Source organism: Letharia columbiana, assembly GCF_014066305.1.
Source record: "Letharia columbiana isolate WasteWater2 chromosome Unknown Sc0000003_s0, whole genome shotgun sequence".
NCBI lineage: Eukaryota > Fungi > Ascomycota > Lecanoromycetes > Lecanorales > Parmeliaceae > Letharia > Letharia columbiana.
Genome location: NW_023501039.1, coordinates 343139 through 352104, shown reverse-complemented (window position 1 = coordinate 352104; position 8966 = coordinate 343139).

Genomic DNA, 8966 nt, shown 5'->3' with positions numbered 1-8966 from the left:
TAAGTTTTATTAAAGCTATATATATAATATTAGAAATAGAGATAAATTTATTATTAACTAGTTATAATCTATAAAATTATATTAATATTACTTTAAATAACTTATTTATTTTAATAAAAGATATATTTATAAAGCTTAATACTAAAACTTCGATATTTAAAAGATAATTAATCTTAATTTATTCTATTAATATAATAGTTTTCTTACGAAAGTCTAATTAATATTTATTCTATAAAGAGGCTTCGATAATAATAATATACGCGAATAGAAAAACGAAAGCGAGTATTCTTTCTATTTCTAACTCTTTAATTCTTATATATAAGATTTTTAAATCTTTAGCGACGACTTAGATAAGAATATTTAATTTTTCGATTCTTATAATAATTCGACGAAGACGTTCTTCTTTATATCGACGGCTTTTAGAATTATATCGATCTATTCTTTTATTAATAAATCTATATTTTTATATAAGATACTATTATCGCTAAAACGGTATTTAATTTTTAAATACTTAAAATATCTATCTTCTTTTCGAATTCTATTTATTAATAGCTTAAAATACTTATATTCTTATATATAGAAATTTTTAATAATAGTATTATTATTTCTTTTAGTAAAAAAAGGATTACGCTAATTATTCGAGAAAATAAAGTTTTTATAACTATTATTAATTTTATTAATCTCTTTCTTACTCTTTAAATCTAACGCGTTATTAATAACTTAAAGATCTATATCTAATACTTATAAAAAAATAATTAAATCTCGAAAAGTATTAAAAGATTATTCTAAAATTTAATATCTTAGACGTATAAAGATTAATTATTTTAAATTAAATATTTTATAAATATTAATAAATTTTAAAGAAGTAATAGTTATAGAGAATTATACGTAGAAATTCTTAAACGATTTCTTCTTATCTATTACTTTTATATTAAATTTAAAATTAAATATCTTAATATTCGATTTAATAATCTTATTATATATTTCGAATATATTATCTAATTTATCGATTATTTCTTAAATAATTTAATATAAATTTAAGATATCTTTATTTACTCTTATTTTAATAATATTATATATAATAGACTTATAATAATTTTATATATAATCGATTTTCTTAAGTTTAATAGAAAAGATTATAATACTTTATTTAAATTTCGCTTTAAAATATTAACGCTAGCTATCTTATTTATCTCGATTATTAATATTATAGAAATTTAAGATATCGAAATATTATTTATTTAATTCTATATTCTTTACGCGATTTATAATAGAGATATAATATAAATTTCGATAAAGACTATTAATAAGAATACTCGACTAATAAGATATAATCTTTATATCTTTTTTATTAAAGTTTTCTAAAATAGCTAATATAAGAGATTATTACTTCTTTAACTATTACTCTTTATATTTTAAATCTTACTTAAATTTTTTATTTTCTTTAATAAATTCTATAATATTAATACGATATCTATTACGTAAACCTCGAAGTCTATTATTAATTTCTCGCTTATAAGATAATTAATTATTATTATTATTTAGCTAAGTAATAATTATTAATATTTTTATCTTAGCTTAAATAATATTATAATTAAATTCTTTATTTTATTATTAAAATATCTTAATATTATAACTAGTAATTCGAAAGCTTTCTATTAATATCTTTAATTTATTATACTAAGTATTAAAAGTTTTAATAATACTTTTTATAAAATTCTACGAATTAATAATAAAGATAAGAATTATAATTAACTCTTCTTCGATAATATTTATAAGTTATATTTCGATATAATTTAAACTAGATTTAATAATATATCTTCTAATAATAAAACGCTTTCTCTTATATTATACGAACGATTGAACTTTATAAATATTTAGAATCTTTTTATCGAAGTTTTTAAATTCTTTTAAATAATAACGTATTTATAACTTACTTATAACGATTTAACTTTAAATATTATTTAAATTTAAGATTAAGAGGTTTATAGCTAGTATTAAATTAATAAAAGTATAAAAGAGATTTAATTTAAGATCTATTTCTTTTAGTATACTAAAGATATATATATTTTTTAAATTCTTATTTAATTTAGCTAGATTAGTCTTTATATAAATAAAAGATTTTCTTTTAAATAATCTTTTAAATAGTAAGCTTCTTTAGCTATAGCTATTAACTTCTTAATAATATACTTTCTTCTTAACTATATATTTAATATAATTAATAAATAAATTACTATCGCTTTAAAAGAAAGATAAATAATATTATATTAGAGATTTAATAATATATATAATAACTCTATATTATAGTATAAAGAGAATACTATCTATATAGAATTATTATAAATATAAGCTTTATAATAAGATAGAAAGATCGAAAGGCCTTAATACGCTAAGCTTAATTAGACTATAATATAAGTAAGATTAATAAGATTATTAAAATCGTAATAAATATCGTTATAAGTATAGCGATAATTATTATTATAATTCGAGTTATAAGAAGATAAGCGTTATTAAGATATTTAATACGTAATATCTTAATAACTATAACTCGATAGTTATATTTCTTTAAGACTATAATAATTTTATCGCCTCGACGTCTTATATCGATTTCTATACGGACGAAGAAAAGACTCGCTAGTTTTCTATTCTCTTAATAAATATTAAGAAGTAAATCTAAAGAAATATTAGAGATATAATACTATATAATATCGAGGAATCTATCTAAAAAGCTATTTAAAAGCGATTTAATTTATAATATATCGTATAACGAACTTATAGCGATTAGAAATTATCTAGATACTACGCTTAAGAGAAAGTAGATTTAATCTTTAATTAGTTAGATTAACTCGCTAATACTATTTATTAAAAAATTAGATAACTCGCTATAATTATATATTAATTATCGAGAATTTAATAAGATAATTATTAAGAATAATTACTTATTATTATTATTCTTAAAAACCTTAAAAAGATTTATATATACGAAGTATTTTATTAAGATTAATATTTATAATATATATTACTAAATACGAGTATAAAAGAAAGATAAGTAGAAAATTACTTTTTAAACTCGCTATAACTAGTTCGAATATTAAATAATATCTTTTAATCTTATAAATATCTTTATAATTTTTTAAGCTTATATAAATAAAGTATTTAAGTTATATATTAATATTTTCTATATAATATACTTAGATAATATATTAATCTATTTTAAAATAAAAGAGTTATATTAAGAGTATATATATAAAGTACTACGCGTATTATTAAAGTATCGACTTTATATAAAGTTATTAAAATATACTTTTAATTATAATAAGATTATCTTTTTAAGATTCTTAATAAATTAATATAGTATTTAAATAAAGTTATTATATATTAAGACTATTACTAAATAGCTAGAATTAGAGTTTATTAAGAATATCTTAATCTTTTTAAAGTTTATAGATTTTTATTAATAATTTATATAAGACTTTTCGTAGATAACTACGCTTTTAATAAATTTAACTCGAGAAGTAAAGAAAGGCGAGATTAGATTATTCTTTATATTTAATAAAAAAGTATATAAGACTTTTAAAATACTTAAGCGAGTATTTATTATCGTATTTATATTAAAATATTATAATTAAGAAATATCGCTTATTATAAAGATTAATATTTTTAACGTAGATATAAATAGTATATTTAATTAATTAAGCGAGAATAAGTAATAATACTCTATTACTTTTTTTAATTATAAATTTAAAGATATTAAATCTCGCTAAGATATATATAATAAAAAGCTTTATATAATTATATTAGACTTTAAAAATTAAAGATATTATTTATAAGATAGTAAGTATCTTATTTATATAATCTTAGATTATAATAATTTATATTATTTTATAATAATAAAAGAATTTAATATAAAGTAAATTCGCTAAATTAAGAAATTAGTTATATTTAACTTTATAATTAAATATTATAAGAGAAAATTTAATTCTATAAATATATTATTAAGAAGATTTAATATTATTAAATCGAATAATAGCGAGAATAATAATAATAATTTTCTCTCTATCTTATAAAATAAGCTTTATAATTAAAAATATTAATTTAATCTATAAAAATATAATAGCGTATTTATTATAATTAAACTTATAGCGTTAATAAAATAATTAAATAATATTATTATTATAGATATTTAAATTATTAATTTAGATAAAAGAATACTCGATAAATAACTATATATTCTAAATATTACGATATTATCTTAATTTTTAATTTATTAAATTTTAAAGTTAAAGAGATTCTATTTAGAGCTATAAAAATTAATAATAATATAATTACTTAAATTATAATATAAAAACGCTTTCGTTATAAATAAGAAGTAATATTAAAAATATACTATTAAATAGAATAAGCTTTTAAAATAGAGAGTTAATAAGAATAAACTATTATATTATAATTTTATAATCTATATTTCTAACGATTTTATTACGAAGAAAGAGATTCTTTATATAAATTATAATAATTCTAATACTAGATACTTTACCCGTAAGCGTATTAAAAAGAATATTAAATTTAAGTATTATTAAATAGATATAATAAGCGATATAGTAGAGTATATTCGTATTTACCTTAATTATTAAAAAGTATAAGTTTATTATTATAAGCTATATAGCGAGCTAGCGTCGATTTTCTTAAATAATATAAATTTATTTTATACTATAATACTAGATTTTATTATAAATTTATTATTTATAAGAGATTTATATATTAATAAAATTTATAATATTATTTTAATCTTAATAGATAAACTAATTAAGTATATAACGTATATAGCGATTATTAAAGATTTAAAGATTAATAATCTTATTAATATCTTATAGCGAGAGTTTATATTATTACGCGATATAATATATAACTTAATTTTAAATCGAGATTCTTTATTTATAAGTAAGTTTTAAATAATATTATATTAATATTTAGATATAAAATATAAATTAAGTATTATATTTTATTTTTAAATCGATAATTAGATTAAGAGATAAAATTAGATATTAGAATATTATCTATAAATATATTATAATTATAAATAAAATAATTAATTTAAAATCTTATTAATAATTATATTTATATATAATAATAGCGTATATATAAGTATTAATAAGATTTTATAAGATTTATTAATAAAATATATAATAAATTTAAAAAATACTTTTAAGAGTAGAATTTTAAGAGAGAAAGTATCGCTTATTATAGAGTAAATAGAATAATTATAAGAGATAAGATTATATTTAAAAGAATTATAAGAGCGAGTATTAAAATAATAAATAAAGTATTATAATAGTAATTATAGAATTATAATCTTTAAAAAAAAAGATAAAGTATTATTACGAAGTTTAAATATATATATTTTATAATTAAAGAAGAAACTTAATTATAAATAAGTAAGGTTTTTTAAAGTATTAAAGAAAATAGATATATAGATTTATAAGCTAAATCTTTCTACTAGATATAAAAAAATTTATTTTATATTTTATATATCGCTATTAGAGTTATAATATTCGCGTAATAATAATTTAAAATTATAAATAGTCTTAATTAATTATAAGGGCGTAGTTCACTAACGATTAGCTAGCGAGCATAGACTATAAAAGACGTAGTATCGTTATGAGATTTAATAGTATATTTAATAGTAGAACTAATCTCTAAGAAATATTAAAACTTCGAGATATACGAAGTAAACCTATATTCGCTAAGCCTCTAAATATATAAGATATATTATTAAAATTAGATTCTAAAAGAAACTCTAATATAAAATATATAATATCGACGCCTTAGCGTAAGTAGCGTTAAGGCCTATAACGCATTAAATTTAATAATTATCTCTTCTTCTAGGTTCTAATCTTTAAGCGCTTAAATAAAAATAAAATATTTATTAAAAAATCTTTAAACTCTAATAAAGAAATAAGGAAAAAGAGTCGATTTATTAAAATTATAATATTATTTTAATAACGCGATAGAATTAACCCTTACGCGCTATAAACGCGTAATTAATATATTATATAATAATATTAATACTACCTTTAAGAATAATATCGCTTCTATAATATTAATTAATAATAATCTATAATAAATTAACGCGCTTAATATTAATATTCTTATAGCGCTAGTTAATAACCCCTATAGCGAATAATATTAGATTTAAAAACTTATAATAAAATCTTAAAAACTTAATAAATAAAGGAGGGAGAAGAGTTTCTTTATAAATAACGTTATTTTTATAGCGTATTACGTTTATAGCGAAGTAACGTAATAATAACCTTTATTATAGAAATTCGAAGAAAGTAATTAATAAAGCGACGCGTTCGCGATAACGTTCTCGATTATTAATTAATAATAATAATAGAAATAATAATAATAGCTAGGCGACGCGGTCTAATAGATAGTAGTAAAATATTACTACGTCGCTGCTATCTACGTTACTAAGTACTATCTACTAATATTAATACTATAATAAAGAATATAAAAACCTCTTTTAAATTATTTATTTTTATTCTTTATAACTTCTAATATCTTTCTTATAAGTATTTACTTTAACGTTATAACGTTAATATTAATACTAACGTAAGTATAGTATATCTTATTATACTAGTAGTCTACTTCTCTTTATTATAAATATCTTACTATTATTAATTACGTCGATACGTAAACTAATAATTTTATAATACCCTTTTTTAATAATAATAATAATTTTAATAGTAAGTATATAGTTATCTCATAGGCGCGACTATTAACCCTTAACTATTTCTGCTACTATCGCTCCATATACATATCTACTAATAAATCTTAATATCTAATTTACTATATAGAACTTACTTTTATTAAGACGATAATTTATATATTTAAGATAAGTCTTCCCTCTACGATAATTATAAGGCCGGAAAGCGCGATATTAGCCGCTATATTAAAATCCCCCTATATCTTTAAACGTAAATAAGAAAATTAATATAGCGCTATCGCCGCGCTAAATAGTTTTAAAAGCTATCTCGCTAATAGACTAAACTCGATAAGAAGATTATTTAATAGCGTAAGTTATAGAAGTATATAATAGCGATAATTTCGACCGTCTCTATTATAATTATAGATCTTTAAGACTAGCTTATAGCGGTATATAAGCGTATAGAGAAATTAGAGGGAATAAACGAGTTACTAGAGAAAAAGCTCGAGAGCCTCCATCGACATATAGCGAATATCGACGAGTATTAATACGAAGATTATACTTTAACCACCTCCTTATTAAAGAACTAAATTAATAAACTCGATTTAAGATCTAACGCTAAGATAGCGAAGAATATTTAAATAGCGATCTTTTTTTAATAGTAGCGTTAACGTGAAATTCTTAGATAGTTCTTTAATAACTACTCTAAATAAAAATACGTCTATATTAATAATATATACTTTAATATAATAAACTTTCTCTATAGTAGAGTTTAGTAGATAATTAAATAATATAATTATTTTATTAACTTATATCTTAATAGTAGTAAATATAGAGAAGTACGCGCGTAATATAAGTATTATCTAGAAATATATCTAATCTAATTAATAATTATATCTTATTTTATTATCTTCGCTTACTCGTTATTAATTTATATAATTAATCGAGCTCTTTAATAATAAGAGATTTATTATTTATTACTTAATACTTTCGCTTATTACCTATCTACTTATAAACTTAAATTAGCTTACTAATATTAATTAATTTATTATCTAATAATTATTAATTATACTCTTCGCCTTAATTAGTCTATTTAACTTTATATTAAACGCCTTTCTTATATTTAATCTTATTAATAATTTCTTTAACCTCTTAAAGCTTATCGTTATCGATAAGATTAAGAGCTTATATAAAGGCTTTCGCTACGTTATCATAATCGCGAAGATAATAAAACTTAAATAACGATATATAAAAGATATTATAAATTCTATATATCGAGAATAGAAGTAGGCGATATATCTACGCCCCTATCTTATCTATAATTCGAAATAATTCTATAAATTTATAAGATAACTTCTTATTTAGGCGTTTCTACTTTAGATTCTTAGTCGCTAATATTATTAAATTACTTATCTTATAGTTTTAAAACTAATATATTTTATTATAGTACTTAAACTAAGTCGTAATAGCGTTACGAAGGCGCTTTACTATCTTATTCCTTAATACTTATAACTTCTTTATTTTATTATTTATAGCGAATATCTCCCCCTCGACGAAGTCGTTCTCGATCTTCTAACAAATTTTAGAATAATATTTATATATTAGAAAGAACGATATTATTTTGATAAAGGAATACTAACTATTTATATAAGCGAACTCTATTATTAATAGTTATTTCGCTTAAACGTTTTACTTATCGTTAGCGAATATATATAAGAAGTATTTTAGTATCTAATTTTATCGCTTAGTCTACTTATCGATTTACGGGTAAAAGACGATACTTAGATGTTACTTAATTTTAAAATAAAAGTAAATAACGAACTAGAAGTTATTAGTAAATATAGAGCCTCTATTACTAATAATATCGTTTAGCATATTATAGCGATATATTATTTTGAAATAAAATACTTTCGCTAGTTAAGTAGCATCGATTATAATAGATATAGAAATATATCTTATTATTTTTATAAATCGATTTACTATAACTAGAATAGTATCGTAAATAATACTCTTATACTTACTCGCTAATAAGCTAATAATAAAGTCTATAGAAATTTTCTTTTATAATTTAATAGCGACGGAAAGCGAGCTTAATTCGCTATATAAGCGATATTATAAAGCTTTAGTTCGCTAGTAAACGTTATATATTTTAATATAATCGATAACTTACTTTAGACTTTTATTTTAATAATATTTACGAATAAGTAGCTTATATATCTTCGTAGTATTAAAGTATTCTAATAACGAATTATTATGATAT